Consider the following 973-nt stretch of genomic DNA (forward strand, 5'->3'; position numbering starts at 1 on the left):
CTATCTTAAGTTATTATAATATATGCATATTTAAGGCCCTGTACCTCCTAAACTACTTGTGGTACGAAGTTGAATCAAATGGCTCTGAGCACTATGGGACTTAACTTCTGAGGTCATCAGTCCCCTAGAACTTAGAACTACTTAAACCTAACTAACCTAAGGACATCACACACATCAACGCCCGAGGCAGGATTCGAACCTGCGACCGTAGCGGTCGCGCGGATCTAAACTGTAGCGCCTAGAACCGCTCGGCCAATCCGGCCGGCCTCGTTGAATCCTTTACTTTGGTGTGCTCAGCTTTTCAGAGATATCGTGCTTCTGCACTTTCGATTGTGATTTCATAGTAATTTTTAAATGTCCAGTAGGCATGCTTTCGCAGTGGACGTGAGGGACCATTCAACGTACCGCGTGTTTCCAGTCAGTCTTCGCCAGTTCACTTTACCGCGACAAACACATCTGTCACCAAAAGCCTCTGGACAAGAACATGGCGAGTACTGTCGGCTTCATCCCGAGCAGTGGTAAGCTGCCTCTGCGCTGCTGATGTGTGACGCCTGGGCTCTTCCCAGCTATGCCCGGATGACCATGTCCTCTCAGGTGTCAGGCCTTAACGAGTGTGTTTTCCTGCGTCATTCTGCTCAGCGCCCAATGGGCGTGGCCCTACACAGTGTTCCCAAAGTATCTGGAAGGAGGGGAACGTAGACGGTGTATTTCACAAAGTCCACAAAATAATAAAAAATCAGAAGAGCCTGCAGGCCAGTGGCGCGTGGCATCCATATGTCCCTTCCATCCGAGCGGTCTCATTGTTACGAAATTCCGCTACATTCATATGACAACGGTGATGTTCCGTCTTCAAGAAAAATTACTTTTCTTTTAATTTTCTCGAAATTCTGGAATAAGCCAGATGAAAGAGCTAGCTGCAAGTGGGAAACCTCTACCGGCATCTACATGAACTAGCAGCATAGCGCTGGCACTG

The sequence above is a fragment of the Schistocerca nitens genome, chromosome 2, assembly GCF_023898315.1.
Source record: "Schistocerca nitens isolate TAMUIC-IGC-003100 chromosome 2, iqSchNite1.1, whole genome shotgun sequence".
NCBI classification, from domain to species: Eukaryota; Metazoa; Arthropoda; class Insecta; order Orthoptera; family Acrididae; genus Schistocerca; species Schistocerca nitens.